The sequence below is a fragment of the Panthera uncia genome, assembly GCF_023721935.1.
Source record: "Panthera uncia isolate 11264 chromosome A1 unlocalized genomic scaffold, Puncia_PCG_1.0 HiC_scaffold_17, whole genome shotgun sequence".
Classification (NCBI taxonomy): Eukaryota; Metazoa; Chordata; class Mammalia; order Carnivora; family Felidae; genus Panthera; species Panthera uncia.
The window spans coordinates 118,975,872-118,992,346 of NW_026057577.1; the positions used below are offsets into that span (position 1 = coordinate 118,975,872).

At 38.5% G+C, this 16,475-nt stretch overlaps 1 protein-coding gene and 1 long non-coding RNA gene across 5 annotated transcripts in view; one reads left to right on the top strand and one right to left on the bottom strand.

Annotated features, from left to right (window-relative positions):
* Nucleotides 1-3,983, top strand: part of LOC125935016 (uncharacterized) — an 18,136-nt gene extending 14,153 nt beyond the window's left edge. The window contains exon 3 of the long non-coding RNA XR_007461598.1: nucleotides 3,806-3,983. This is a non-coding gene — a long non-coding RNA (uncharacterized LOC125935016). The remainder of the gene's footprint in view (nucleotides 1-3,805) is intronic.
* Nucleotides 1-16,475, bottom strand: part of GHR (growth hormone receptor) — a 272,004-nt gene that overhangs the window by 159,627 nt on the left and 95,902 nt on the right. The window lies entirely within an intron of this gene.

Sequence of the window (16,475 nt, forward strand, 5' to 3'; positions counted from 1 at the left end):
ACACACACACACACACACACGCCTCTGGTACCAGAAAAGTAGATGAAAGCACACGACCATTGCCTCATATAACAACCTCCCCCCACCCCCCGACCTTTGCCCAGAACGTCTTTGGGGTCTGCCAACTGAAGTGAAGGCCAGGCCTGGGCTGGAGCCTCGTGAGACCCATCACAACATCACAGTAGAGCCAGCCAGGCCAGAGGAGAAGGCAGCCAAGTGTTAAAATTCGACAAAGAGTATGAGCTGGACAGGCTGACGACAGTGATAGGCGTAACTAACTCTAATCCTGTGGTCTAAGGAGCGCAAAAATGAAAGCTCTCAGAGGGCAGAGGTGTCTATCTGCTATATTCACTGGTGTTTCACTGATGTATACCAAGTGCCCAGAGTGTAACACTTTGAATACTTGTTAAATGAAGGATAAATGAATGACTCCCAAAGCATTAGTGCCCATTGGAAATCTTAACACACTTAACTGTTAAATGTTTAACCATAGTATCAACGATGCAAAGTAGTGGACTAGAAAATTATTAGTACTACCTACATATTAACTGGATATTTATCCCACTAATAGGATATTTGGGTTGACTGGCAGGAGGACATAGTACTGAGATTACGCGGGTTTCTCTTTTGAATTAACTTGTAATAAAGAGAAGTAGGTCTCTCTATGAAAAAAATCACAAGTCAGCAAAAGGTGCTACACACTCAACATTTAGTGAATTAGGTCCACAAGCGGCACAAGAGACGAAATAACTGCTTTCTAGCTCTGGAGTTTCACCATCTTTCTTGTTGTTCCTCACATGGTTGGAACAGTCATGATGATTTCCATCACCGAGTGCAGGCTGAGTTGTTATAAATGCAAGGCTATGTTACTAACATTCCTGCGTATGATCAACACTCCCGTCCATACTATTAATACGAGAAGACTGCTCATGATTTGTGACCACAGCCGGAATTAGCAAGGCCTGTTGTTGGTGAAAACTCCTTTCTGCCTACTTGGCTTTCCTAAGTTTGTATGCAAGAAACCATTCTATGACATCATCCACACAAAGTCCTATAATATAAGAAAACCTCACAGGGGAGCATTCACTTGACTAGGTTAATTAACAATGACTAGATAGGAGTCTCATTAATTGTGAATTGGAGGTTAATTTATTACAAACTCATATTTTGGATGTGTAGAGGCAGCCTTCCTGACGGAGGTCTCTAAAACACATTTCTGAAGTTGAATTCAGGGGTCCAGAAACATTTCCTCCCTCAACTTGGTGTTCCTGCAGTATTTGTAGCACAAGCCAGAAACACAGGAGTTACCTGGCCATCTTCTCTACCTCCTCTGTCCCCATTTCCTCTGTCAACATCACCTCTTCAGCATCTTGAATTCGTTTCATGCCCTTATCCTCTGTGTTGCTATCACCAAGTCCCAGCCACTCTGTCTCACTTGGACTTCAGGAATGCCCTCTTAACATCCAGTAAGACTCCCTCCAATCCATTTTTTACACAAAAATTATGTTTTGAAACACAATTATGATTATGACACCCTTCTGAATAAGACATTCAAATGACTTTCCTTCTCCACAGTACTCATTACCATAATCCATTAAGGTGGTCTCATATTTACCAGTTGTGCTTAATAGTCACTCACTCTACTTTCAACTAGTAATGGAATCCAGTGCAAGAAGACATTTCCCAGCCAACCTTGCAGCAAACTGTGTCATGTGACTCAGTACTAGGTAGGAGGATGTGAGCAGAAGTGGCAAGTGCATCTTTCAGGGAAATGAACATCTCCTCTACTTCCCCTTCTCCACTCCTGTTGGCTTGGATGTTGATGTGCTTGGTCACTAAACACATGGATAAGAGCTACCTAGATCTGGGAAACACTTCTGGAAGTCACTCTGCAGAAGAATCACAGAAAATGTGGGTTTGAACACTGGCAAAGGACCGAGGAGCCAATGGTTTTTTGACCAGCCAGCATAGATCTTTCTAGCTTATCCTGTAAAGAAGAAGGTCATTTTCACCTAATTTTTTAGGCGCAACTGTAAGGGTAGTTGGAAAGAGTAATTACACAGGACTTGCACAAAAACATAGGCTGAAATTTTATCCTTAATACCTATTTTCTTTCTTTCTTTTCTTTTCTTTTTTAAAGAAAGAAAATGTACCTGAATGTATAATGTGACAGGGCTTTTTTTTGAGTCCTTTATTTTTTTTACAAGAGTTATGAATCCTATTAGTGTGCTACAACCAGAAGTATTTTTTACTTTAGAACCTGTGAATTGTTTTATTGGGGGAATTATTAAGGCCACAGAAATGACCACCATAGTCAGATAGAAATATTTTGGTCTAATAAGAAAATGGGACAATCTATCCCACCCTATCCCAAACCAAGTTTCCAAACCTCAAGTTAGTAAAAACAGTTAATAAACACTGGTTATACAAAGAAGTGTAGGGAAGTATAGGAAATTTGGAAAAGGAGCCTGTCCTATTAGTGTCGTGGGTTATATTTTTCCAGGTTTGGGCACCCAGCTTCCCAAAACCAAACTGTATACTGAGCAATGTATTTTGAAATGGTGCCAGTGGGACAAGCATGAGGCTCTCTGCTTCAAACAGAATTTTATTCACAGATGCTTCATATTTGTACCAAGGAGATGAGCTAAATCAAGAGTAGGAGTACGTGATGCTGGTTTGCAAAATGATTGTTTTTCCTGAAGCCAATCTTATTTTATTTTTCTGATAATAAATGCACAATACTTATGTAGAAGTTTGGTAAGTATTAATACAATCTAAAACAAATTATGAATTCCCTTTCTGTCACTCTTTCCAATAAAATTTCTAAAGAAAGCTGAAAACAGACCCTATACAAAAAGCTGTCTTGTGTTTTTTCTTTTTCTTCTTCCATCTAACATTAGTGTCTCTTCAGTACCTGCAATTAGATTGCCACTTTATCTAGGAAACGCAGCTTTTAGCAATTCTTTGTTGATTCCAATGAAATCAACCTGACTCAGCTAATATGAACTGATTAGATTGAGAATGAAGTCCTAATACCAGCTGCTGTCCAATAGTAATTACTTGACATTAAATTTTGGGTGACCCAAGAAAATTCTATAAGCTTAGAGAAGTTTCAAGTAAGAGGATGGGGAGCTTGAAGACATTATAAAAGAATCCATGAAGGACCCAAGATGTACTGAGAGAGAGATACATGAGAATGGCTATGCACAGCAGCAGAGATTGGATGTCATTATAGTAAATCCCAATTACATGGAATTATATGGCAGCATCCTCTTCCTTGCTGGCTAAAAAAGCATAATACCCTCCTGCCCAACCACCACCACCCCAAAATACAAAAACTGAATATAAAATTTAATGGCTGCACTAATTAATATTCCCTCATATTCTTGTTTTTCTAACTGTGAGTCACAGCCTATTATACTGTAGGGTCAGTCTAGTGGGCCAAACCCGGCTTTGTTTGCTGGCCTACTTACACAAATAAAATGGTGCTATAAGGCTAAATGTTCATACCTCCTGCCCCAATTCATATATTGAAACTTTATCCTCAATGTGATATTTGGAGGTGGGGCCTCTTAGGAGGTGATTAGGTGATTAGTGCCCTTATAAAAGTGGTCCCAGAGAACTCCCTGTACTCTTCCACCATCTGGGGATATAGTGAAAACAGCTGCCTATGACCCAGGAAGTAGGTCTTCACCAAACATGGCATCTGCCAGCACCTTGGTCTTAGACTTCTCAGCCTCCAGAATTGCAAGAAATAAATTTCTGTTGTGTATAAGCCACTCAGTCTATGGTATTTCTGTTACAGAGCCAGAACAGATGAAGACAAATGGAGAGGAGAAGGGAGGAGAATAAGATAGTTTCTTCACATGAACCTTTGTGCTGGCCAACATGGCAATGCAAGTTTACACTTTGAACTTCCTCCTCTGTGCCAACTACTGCAATGGTAGGTAGGTTTGTTTGTTTGTTTGTTTGTTTGTTTATTTATTTATAACTAAGACAGTAGTACTGGAAAATGTTAAAGAGCAATTACAAGCCATGGAAGGCAGATTGAGGAGCTCCAACCCACATATGGTGGGAGTTCCAGGAGAGAATTTAATTCAACTGCAAGAATCATTTTTGGAAAAGGTTATTATTAATTTTATAAAATTAAAAGAATGGAATGAGTTTTCAGATTAAAAACCCACAATACTCACCGAGGATTATAAATAAAAAGTAAATTCACAATAGGGCATCATGATAAAGAAAAACAAGGGACTTCAAGTAAGAGGCCGATTATCCACTAATGAATTCAAACATACCAGTAGAAGATTTTTCCTCAGGAACAACAAATGTCAAAACACAAATGAAAACCTTTAAGTGTCAGAGAAATAACCATCTATTTAGCATTTGATACCTAGCTAAACTGTCACTAAGTCTTGTGGTGAGCAGGTGGTGGAGGGAATATGAAAACAGTTTTCTACCTAAAGATTCTAATTTAAATAATTATTAAAAGAACTATTTTTGCAAGAAGACATCAATCATTTTAAAAATATACTGAAAGTCTTTTTTAAAATGTTCTATCCCAACTATTCCAGTTATTATACCCATATTTGTTGACCCATTTCTCTGCCCCCCATTTAAAGCCAAACTTCTCAAAGGAATTACATTAGACTCTTATTCTCAATTCCTCTTTGTCCACCTTCCTACACCCATTAAAGTTAGGCCTTAACCTCCACCACTCCAATGACATAGATTTGTCCTTGCCACTAATGACCTCTACATTGCTAAATCTAGTGGTTAGTTCTTAATCATCTCATTTGATTTATTAACATCCAACATAACGGATCACTCTTTGAAACACTATCATAATTTGGTATTTCGACACTATTCTCCATTTATTCTACTACCTCACTGGATACTTCATCTTGGCCTACTTTGTTGTGTCATCTTCATTTCCCAGCCATGTGACACTGGAATACCCTTAGTCCTTATCATCCACTCTTCTCTACCTACACTTATTCCTAGGTGATTTCATTTGTAATATGTCATTAATATCATCTATATGATTATGTTCTCCAAATATATAACTTTAATTCAAAACTCTTCCTTGAACTATAGTCTTATACATCCAATTGACTAATAATCCCCTTGGGTGCTTGATAGGAATCTCAAATTTATAAATCTATAAACAAACTTTTGATTTTACCCTCTTAACCTTTTCATTCCACAGTGTTGGTCATTTCATTAAATATCACCTTAATCCTTTCAGATTCTCAGGCCTTTCAGTCATACCTTGAAAACCAATCCATCAACTAATTCTCTTAGATATACCTTCAAATTATATCCAGAATGTGATAATTTCTTTCTTTCTTTATCTCCCTCACCCAAGTCACCAATATTTCTTATCTGGATTATTATAAACATTTCTTAATTAGTCTACATGCTTCTGGTCTTGAAAACCCTTATCCCCAAATATATAAGTCACCCATCAAGATCTTGCTAAAACAAGAACATGTCAGTTTTTTTGTTCAGGACCCTCAGATGGCATCCCATCTCACTTAGAGTAAATGCCAAAGTGCTTACAGTGGTCTAAAAGTCCTACTTGGTCTCCTTTGACCCTCTCCCCCCACCGTTAATCACTATCTCTGCCTTCATCTACCACACTTTTCCTGCCCATTCTGCTCCAACCACACTGGACTCTTTGATGTTTCTTGAAGACCCCATGCAGTATATGCTATTCCCTCTGGGATATTTTTCTTCCAGATTTTCATCAAATAGCCATTAAAATATCATTTCATCTTTGAGCTCTTCCCTGAAAACCCAGATTAATAATAACTCTTATATCTTATTCTTCTCCATAGCACTTATCTTTATTTGTTTTCTGATTTTTATTTAGCTCCTCTTACTAGAATGTCAATTATATGAGTTAAGGGATTTTATCTGTTCTGTTCACTGCTATATTTCCAAGCACCTATAACCACAGCAGGCCAATAGAAGACATACAATAAGGATTTATTAGATGACTAAATAAATGGTGAGGAAAAACAAAGGTAAAACATGATAGCCAACTCAAACAAATATTGTTTGTAAAAACAATATAGGCCACATTTTCTACTGATCAAAAACGGTGAAAGAAAATTTTAGATGAGGAAAATAGGTGAGTTTATCTCAAAGAACAATTAAAATGTGTTAGATTTTCTACTTTGTTTGGGAGAAGGATAGATAATCTGTGTGAAATGGGAACACTAATGTTGCTTGATGTGGGAGTGAGCGGCCCAGCTGAGGGGTGCATGGGGTGTAAGGTCAGCACTGATGATGTGGCTGTCGCAGGCTCCTGCTGCCTTAAGAATCAGCACAGTTGTTAGGGGACCCACATCAGGGAAGACTGAGAAGGTCACACCCCACCCAGACTCTAAGAAGGGAAAGAGAAGGTGAGCATAATCATGGTCTTGGGAAAGTGGCAGGCCTCACATAGTTTAGGAATAGATGTTATAGACTCATGTTCTGTGGATGTTTTTTCTCAGTAGGCAGAAATGAGAATCATTATTGCCAGGTAATAACTATATGTATTTGAAAAAAATGAAAGAAAAACCTTTGCATTTTTAGCTTTGCAAAGAAACATTTCTGAAGAGTGATTATTTAAGTCAATACCTAAAAAAAAGCAAGTCTGCCAAAATATGCTTCAAGACATTGTGGGGGAAAAAAGCCCCAAAAGATAATACAATAGAAACATCCTGTACAAGTAACATTTAGACCAGGAATGCAAAGACAGTTCAATATCAGAAAGATTTAGCAATATAATCTACTGCATTAATAATTTTAAAGAGGTAATCAAATGGTTATTCTACCATGCAGAAAACCAGTGTTTATAATTTAACATTTATGATAAACTCTTAATAAACTAGAAATCCAGAGTTTTCTGAATCTAACAAAAATATGTCACCCAAAAACCTGTACCTAACAGCATACTTAAAATGAAACTTTTCAAGCATTCTCACAATTATGTGGCACAAGAAAAAAATGCCTATTATAAAGGCATACTATTTACATGGCATGGTACCTTATAAGGATAGGAAAGTTGAGATCAACAGGGAAAAAAAAGCCTAGAAACGTTTAAAGCATATATATGATCTTAGAACACAACAGAAAAGGCACTGCAAATAATGGAGAAAGAATAGAGCTCAGTAAATGGTATTGAGACAACTGGTTTTTCATATGGAATAAAAATAGATCCATGCTTTACACCACATATACAAATTAGCTCCATGTAAATTCAATGTCTACACATGTAAAACAAAACTTTGAGAAATAAATTAAAGCAACTTAGAGTACAGGAGGGATTTAAATATAATATAATCATGGAGGAGAAAGTGATTGCTTAAGCAAGGCACAAAATGCAAAATAATAAAAGAAATTTAACTTTATCAAAATTTTAAAATTGTGTTAAAAGAGGTCATGAAAAAAATTAAAATGCCATCAACAGACAGGAGGCAAAAGTTTCAACAATATATTTTTCAATATATGAAAAAGTATGAGTCATATGTATGAAATATAAACATATATTAAAATACATATACATTAGGATCATACACATTTACACGTTTTTGTAAATCAATAAAGAGAACAGACAATAAAAGAGTAAACAAAGAGTAGAAATAGATAATTCAGAGGAGGAAATCCTAATGGCCCTATAAAAATGATGTTCAATTTTACGAATAATCAGAGTAATGAAAATTAAAACAATGAGATACTGATTCATATCTACCAACCCACACATAATTACGTCTGATAATAAGTGTGAGCAAGGACCTGGTGGGAGTGTAAATTGGTAAGAGAGCACTATGGAGAGCAATTTGTTAGTGTCTACCAAACACAAAAATGCACATATCCTATGATGTGGTAAGCCCACTGATATATACTCCAGAAAAACTCTATTACATGTATCCTAAAGGAAATGTCTAAGGATATTTATTTCAGTACAACTTATTTTTGTAAAACAATTGAATCATTTTAAATTTTCAGTAGTATGGGAATGGATAAGTTGTGATATTTTCATGAGATGGAGTAATATACAGAAATTTTTAAAAGAATGAACAAGGGGAATATAAAAACATAAATTCTGAAAACAGAATGTTTGATAGTAAAAGTAGTGATTGCCAGAATACCACAGTCCATATTTGAAGTAAAATATATGGGGGTACCTGGGTGCTCAACTCAGTCAGTTGAGTGTCAGACTTTGGCTCGGGTCATGATCTCCTGGTTCGTGAGTTTAAGCTCCACATCGGGCTCACTGCTATCTGCCTGTCAGTGCAGAGCCTGCTTCAGATCCTCTGTCCCCCTCTCTCTGTCCCTCCCCCCACTTGCGCTCTCCTAAAAATAAATAAATATTTAAGAAATAATAAAGCGAAATATATGAAATTTTTATTTATTTATTTTTTTTGAGAGAGAAAGTGTGCAAATACATGTGCATGAGACAGAGAGGGAGAGAGAGAAGCCCAAGCAGTCTCAATGCCCAGTGCACAGCCTGACATGGGGCTCAATCTCATGACTGTGAGATCATGACCCGAGCTGAAATCAAGAGTCAGACGCTTAACTGGCTGAGCCATCCAGGCATCCCAGGAGTATTTTACAATACACAAATAATTTGTATTTCATGCGTACAATAATCATGTTTTATATATGTAGCAAAATTTAAATGTATAAAAACAGGACTGTACAAAGGTCAACACATGGCAGTTGTTCCGGGGTAGCAGAGAGTAGGGTGATGCTGAGAAAGGCAAAACAGGGAACCTCAAATTCACCTGTGTACTTTGTTTCTTTACAAATAGAAGCTAGGCAGCACACATGGGAAAAATATTTACTTTTGATGTATTCATCTGGGTGGCAGGTACATGGACACTTATTTTAGGGTCCTGAGTATATTAAAAAAAATAAGAGTATTAGAGAGCTCTAAATCTATATCCCTGCCCAGGGTCAAAAATAACAAGCCCGCACAAATTTATGCAGATAGAAAGATAAAAAGAGGTTCTGATAAAGAGGAGTTTGTGTAGGGCACCCACTCCTGGACAACACTGACAGAGGAGGGTTGGAATGGTTACTCAGGTGAGTTCCGGTCACTGAATCCATGACTGTCACCCTCATATGCACCCTACCCACCCTCATGGCTCAGCAGTTGGCCCTCCCCAGACACAGTGTTATATGACAAGGAAGGGGAGCTTTCTCAATACCTGTTTCTAGGCTAGGCTGAGGAACATTTTCTTCATAGATTCCAGAGAAAAGCCACAGAGTGGACCTTCCAGGAAGAATGGCAAATCACATGTGAGATTGCACAGGCTAGGTCCTGTCACAAGGCTTCCCAGAGTTCTGGTGCCAGCCGTGTCTGATTAGTGCAAAAAAAAAAAAAAAAAAAAGCATATTTTTTTACTAGCTTCAAAAAAGTCAATTTAAGCACTTCACTCCAGTGAAAAACTGATTTGGGGCACAATGATTAACAAATGGTTCTCAATCTCCGTCCCTGGAAGTCACAAACACATGCACAAGCCCTAGGTAAGCTGGACCTGGGGATCTTACTTAGTCACGTGAGTCACAACAAATGGGTACGCCAAAGCTGGTTCATCTTACTCAAGTAGACCACCGTGGAACCTTCCAGCAAACACTTATTAAAACAAGAACCGAAACATTTTACAGACTATAGCGTGTTTCAGTTGGTTGAGAGCCATCATAATTAATAATACAGTAACAATAAAATGACAGCACAGGCAGAAGCCCTGTAGCGTAATGATCCAGACTGAGCTTCACACATCTGTGGTTATGTCAGTTCCTGAGTGCAAAAGCACCAGAATGCCACATTCATGGTCTCAAATGATGGCAGAAAGTATCTGGAGAAAGGCCATGATTCATCTTCTTTTCTTGTCACAGGAACCACTGAGAAGAAACTCAGACGCTCCTACTGAGAATTCCTTAGAAAGAGAATCAGTGGCTTAAATAAAAGGATTTTACTCTTAAAAAAAAGATATTCCTTGGGGCGCCTGGGTGGCGCAGTCGGTTAAGCGTCCGACTTCAGCCAGGTCACGATCTCGCGGTCCGTGAGTTCGAGCCCCGCGTCAGGCTCTGGGCTGATGGCTCGGAGCCTGGAGCCTGTTTCCGATTCTGTGTCTCCCTCTCTCTCTGCCCCTCCCCCGTTCATGCTCTGTCTCTCTCTGTCCCAAAAATAAATAAAAAACGTTGAAAAAAAAAATTAAAAAAAAAAAAAAAAAGATATTCCGAATAGGCTTCCTTTTATATTTCATGTATGCAGAAGTATTTTCCTTATATATTTATTGTGCATGTCATATAATAGTATCCTTCACAAACATTTCCCATAGAGTTGACCAGCAGCTTCAACTGCTTCCCTAGAAAACACTCCAGCTATTCCTCTCATTAAAAGAGACGAAAAGCCAAGAGGATAGGTGACCGACTTAGTTTGTGCCAACAATCTATCTCTGAATATGACAGAGCTTGTGCAAAACAGGCACTCCTTATATGTTAATAAAAGATTGGGCACTGGTAGTCATTTCTAGAGCCCCAACTGAGCAACTGAGTTGCATCAGTATTTAGAAAATTTAAAAGTCTGTGATTTGACATCTAATTATTTCCCAGTCTGAAAAGATTTTATTTTTCATGTTCCAATGTGGTCCCCGCTTTACAGCAAAAAGGCAAAGTATGCAATAGATAACACCGTATGTGCCACTCTGAGTTCCATCATGGCTCTGTCTTGCCCCTTCAACTAAACTGGCAACATCTGTTATTCTCTAAGACAGTGTGGACATTTCCTTCCATGTCAGTCATTTCAGAGGTAAGTGCCCCCACTCATTCACAAATGTTTGACTGTCTGAGTCTTCCTCATTATCATTTCTAAAACTGAACATCCACATGACAATTTCTCCTCTTTGATCACAATTTTAATTGTTGTAAGTTGTAGCCTGTTTAGTGCTAATGTTACATTAACTTGTTGCAGGTGAGGAAGGGGGGCGCGCGCGTCATAGGGAAGGTGGGCTGAAGCGTCCCTCCATTTGTTCACTTTTCTTTTGGTCCTGAGAATGAAGTTTGGCTCCATTTTTAGTTAGTAATGGGATGTTTTTGAATCATAGAACCAAAAAAAATCATAGATCTTATATCTCAAAGATGAAGGGATGACAAGAGTGAATGTACTTCATTAGCTCAGCTTAGGCAAGGGGGGTATTTCCACTATGGATCTGAAACCAGCTGAGACCTCAAATGGAGCAGGAACTGAGTGACCTACCACGAATTAGGCAGTGTCTGTGACACGGGCTTCAGTTAAACACAGTGTGGAACACTCACTCTCATGAAGGCTGTCAAATTCAAAACTTGCCAGACAGATTCACCTTCAGGACTCAGACATCTTGTAGTTGTAGGGAATGAGCTGCCTTAACTGTCGGCAAAGACACACAGCCTTCCAATCTTCAGCGTTGCAGATAGTAAGAAGATGGCCAGAATTTTAACAAGTAAAGAGAAATGTGTACTGATGTATATACTTGAATATACATGTCCTACAGGGTTTATCAGCTCACTGTGATCTGCATATCATGAGATATTGTTCCTAATTCCACAGCTGGATCACCAAACTAAATCCCATTACAATGAAACTCCACCGAATTGTTCCACTTAATTTGTGCTCTAAACAGATACTACTCCTTTGAAATACACTAATCTGTGAAGAGGTCTTACTGTAATCACATACAAAAGTGGGTCTATTCCCTTTGTTCATTTTGGGGACGATTACTACACAGTCCCTGTTGTCCAACTCTTCTGTCTCCAATTCATCATTTAATTTTCCGCCAGGAATTCAAAGTCTATCTCCAAACATGAAATTTTCTTGTTTAATATTCTTTAATGACTTCCCTAAGGACCCTGAGTCCTTGCTGACAATCAAGGCCCCAAACAACTTGTCCTGGTCTATTTTTTTTTTTTTAATTTTTTTTTTAACGTTTTATTTATTTTTGAGACAGAGACAGAGCATGAACGGGGGAGGGGCAGAGAGAGAGGGAGACACAGAATCGGAAACAGGCTCCAAGCTCCGAGCCATCAGCCCAGAGCCCGACGCGGGGCTCGAACTCACGGACCGCGAGATCGTGACCTGAGCTGAAGTCGGCCGCTTAACCAACTGAGCCACCCAGGCGCCCCTGTCCTGGTCTATTTTTAAGCTATATTCCCCTCTATACTCAACTTCTTTAACTTTGCTGTATGGACTGGCTCAAACTCTTAGTTGATAATGTTCAATACTACTTGGCATACCCAGCTATTTCTCTCCACACTTTAGCTCTTTTCATCTTGTAAGATCTACCAAGCTTTCCAGGCCTACCCCGCCTGTCATGAAAGTTGTCCTCAGCTACCAAATCAGGAGGAATTTTTCTTGCTCTGTAGTTCCAATGTATTTTCTTTGTCACCTGAGCTCACTCAGGTTACCACAGCCTGTCTATGACAGTGAGATGTACGCTGTCTTCTCTTTACCAAACTATCAATGTCCTTTGGACAGGAGAGACTTACTGAATATATTTGCTGTTAAACTGACACTGCTTCATATTGGAAAAGGTGCCTGATAAATGTGATCATGTGGGTCACAAAAAAAAATCTACTTAAAAATGATCTAGAGATTTTCAGTTCTGCCCCTTCATTCCTCAGTGCCCAAAGGGAAAGAGATCTGACATTTGGAAGCAAGACCTCATCTCTGCCTCCTCCATTATCTTGCATAATGTCCAGAAAGTTATGAGCCCTGATAAAATGTTATTTTTCTCCTCCAGTAAAGGAGGCTTGGTTGAACGAAAACAGAGCCAATCTCACTACAAGGAGGCACATCTTTGGGTTTTGATCCTCTTTCCTCTGAAGGGACAAATAACCTTGTGAGTGAGAAAAGTTGCCCAGCCAGCAGCCGCAATGACAACCCACCTTGGCAGCAGAAAAGAGTGATAATTAGACACCAATTTCTTTTGTAGGATGAGTAGTGGGTGGGGTTTTTTTTTTTTTTTTGACTTGTTATTTCAAGATCAAAGAAAAAATTTTTTTAAATGTTTATTTATTCTTGAGAGAGACAGACAAAGCGCGAGCAGGGGAAGGACAGAGAGAGAGGGAGACACAGAGTCTGAAGCAGGCTCCAGGCTCTGAGCTGTCAGCACAGAGCCCTACACGGGGCTCAGACTCATGAAGTGCAAGATCAAGGCCTGAACCAAACTGGATGCTTAAACAACTGGGCCACCTAGATGTCCCCTGAGAAAAATGTTTTTATATTTAGCAGTTTTATTTTGATCACCATAGTTAATATTATTGCCAGGGTGAAAACGTGGTAAAAAGATGCTAAGACTGAATTTATCTGTATTTACATTGTCACTTTTAAGCTTCAAATAGGAAATGCCTTTAATCAAGATTTTTCAACAGATTGCTGAAAACAGAAAGTTTCTTCTGCTAAGTACTAGCATGCATAAATTTCTTACATAATACATGAGAAAAAAATTTTTTTTGATATATGGGTGTTTTTTTCTTGTGTTGACAGAAATTTGGCAGTTACTGTGCACCACCCTTCACACAAAAAGTGGCTCAATCAACCACTGGCCTTTTCTTATAAATCTGGTAATCTGTGTCCCCTTAATAGAGTAATTATAGGGATGTTTTCCTATTTTCAATACAAAACTATGGAACAATGGAGTGTTTATTTTGGCCCAATGACTTTGTACAAAGGTCCCATCTATGATCTCCCTTCAAAATCCTGCTTATAAATTCCTAACACCCAACAAGTCAACCTGAGAAAAACCATGACTTTAGTCTTTCCTTTTGGCCAAAATCTTTAATTTGGAGAATGCAAATAAGACTTTCAAAATTACTTTTGAGCAGCTGAGAGAACCCATGAATATGCCAAAACCTTTCAACCCAAACTATTTCCAAAAATTATCTGCTTGTCCCATTTTTGATTCAGTTAAGAATTAGAGAATTCCATTTTATGTAACTACAACTCTCTGCCCAAGTAACATCTTCACTTTTAAAAAGAGAAGTCAGTTTTTTCTCTTCCTTTATTACAGGTTTTCCCAGCAAAGCAAAACAAAACAAAACAAAATTAAAACAAAATTAACTTAAGTAATATGAAATATATGTGCCAAAAGTGTCTTCAGTGATCTGCTTTTTAACTAGACAAGCTCTCTGGCAGATGAAAATCATTAGCAAGCAAAACTGTAGAGCTTTTAAAATGTGCTGGAAAAGTTTCAGAGAAGATATACAGCATAAATAGCTTTATAAACCCGAAGCAAAATTCTAAATCACACCTGGTATATCAGTTGTGTGAAAGGCTTAGGTTAAGAAACATGAATTAAATCTTGAGAGACACTGGCCTCAACAACATTACAGCCTAAAGGGAACCTGTATCCAAGATGCCATCCTTTAATTGAAAAACATCAATATGTGTGTTCCTAGTGCCCACTGTTGCACATGTAGAGAGGTATGGGCTGGAGCTAAGGCAAAGGCACCTCAAGCTAAGGCAAAGGCACCTGATATTCTTGCAAGAAGTTTTCTTCAGGCAAAGAGCGCAATAGGACTGCAGGCCATTTCCCTCAGCACCTAGCCACTCACACATTCAATTTACCATTCAATAAACATGTGGGAGTGCCTATCATATGCCACACAATTTCCAGGGCCCTCCAAATCGGTGATAAAGGTCTCCTATTTCATGGAAGTGACATTCTAGTGAAAGAAAATTGACAATAAGAAATAAACAAGTAAGCGAGAAAAGAACTATTAGACGGAATAAATGCTATAAAGAAAGCATAACAGGGTGATGGAAATGGGGGTGGGGGACTTACTCATCTAACTGGGACCACAGAAGATCTTTCAGTTGAGTTGAGATTGGATGACAAGAGGAGTCAGCTATGCCAAAATCTGAGCACAAAGCATTCCAGGCAAGGGAATAGCCTGGTGGATGAGGTAACAGAAGGAAAATCAGTGTGGCTGGAGCTTAGTCCTCAATTCAATCACCTATAATTGTGCACGCTTATGTCACTGTAACATGTTCTTCAAACCTGGGGCAAAACAAGGAAACCTACAGACAAAAACATACCCATGCCTGTAAAACACGAAGAGGTCTTAGGGTCTTCTGGACACAACAACAACCCTAAGAACCTTCATGTCAAGAGCTTGAGCTTCATTCCAGTTTGTTTTCCAGTACTGATATATTTGACCAGTTTCTCATGGTTGAAGGCAACAGAGAGAGCATGCAAGGCTAGTAGGACTGAGAAGTGTAGGATGTGGCTTTGAAAGGAACCATAACTGCTTATTTCCTGGGACCTCTGACCAAAAAGGAAACACTTTTCTTGATTCGTCAGGAGATTTGCATAAGATCACAAGATCTCTTGTGGTACAGTAATCTCTCTCTTGCTTTTGACTCTTTATTATGTTCTCCCTTGTATAATAGTTATTTTAGTATTGTCTTCTTGCCATTGTTAACCTGTAAGTGACTTCCTGTCAGAGACGGTCTTACTGATTGTTCTCTGAAGTACCGAATACAGTGCCAGGCACATAGGGATGTTCAACAAATGATAAATTCCCTGGGGTTGGCTTTGGCTTTTTTAGTCCAATATTCCAATTATAGGTACAGTAATGGTATCCAAATAATGTAATTGTTTTTCTTTTGCTGTATATGTAATAAATCCTTACGAACTTCTGTGCTGACATAGTACAGATGGATTCCCAGTAATGCTTTGGCACAAAGTAGATAATGTTGCTTGTTGAATGTATGCATGCATGTCTGAGTGGGCAAATCTATGAACAAATTCCAGCAAGAACAACTGTACCCAAGGCCATTTTATTCAATCAGCAATGGGTTCTACTGTATGTTCAGCAGTAAGCTAAGTGCTGTAGAGACAATGGTGAGTAAAACAGATGGTCCTGCCCTAATGGAGCTATTGGTATGGTAGGGAAACATATTGAAGATATCACGCATGTATGTAATTATAAGTGCTATGAAAGGATGATGATCAGAGAAGCGTTCTTTGAAGGCTACCTGAAAGACATGGTCAAGTTTATTCAAAAGTCAATGCCATAATCATGAAGTCTTTTTAGGAACCAGGCCTGTAGACTTAGAGCAAGTGGTCAAGAGAGATGACAACTGATGGTAGCTCAAGTTGCCTCTGGTAACCAGGGATGGGTTACTGAGAAAATATTTGGAATCTTCCATTTTGCCCATCTTTAAAATTAAACTCAAACTTTTTATGTGTCTTGATTGTGTGTGGTCTTGTTTAAAGACAGAATATACCAAGCAACCTAAAATCGTCTTCTGCAGGCATTCTTTACTGTACCATGATTCCTTTACTAAATGCTTTAAATATAGCAGCTCAGCTATTTTTCTGAGGTAGACCAGGAAAAATTGAAATTTATTTTATGAGCAAAAAAACAATGCAGTGCCCTTGTTCTCCCATCATTCAGGAAAAATAGCTAAGTGAAATTCTGGTCAAACTTTC